Here is a 261-nt window from a genome sequence, read left to right on the forward strand (position 1 = left end):
AGAGGGCACTCGGTGCGGATGGGGAAGGGCTCATGGTCAAGGAGATGACACATGAAGGTAGTCAGGTCCTCAACAGAAGTGGGTCGAGAGGTAGCTCGACAGGTGTGTCAGATCGTGATGCAGTACTTGTTATTCCGCTGCAGCAGGGGCTGTGTCATGATTATACATGAAGAAACAGACGGTGGTTCTGTAAAGCTTGACATCAAAGCATCTGTTTTAGCTTAGTATGCAATCAAGCAGGGGGAGAATGGTGATATTCTG

Source organism: Brassica oleracea, chromosome C8 (assembly GCF_000695525.1).
Source record: "Brassica oleracea var. oleracea cultivar TO1000 chromosome C8, BOL, whole genome shotgun sequence".
NCBI lineage: Eukaryota > Viridiplantae > Streptophyta > Magnoliopsida > Brassicales > Brassicaceae > Brassica > Brassica oleracea.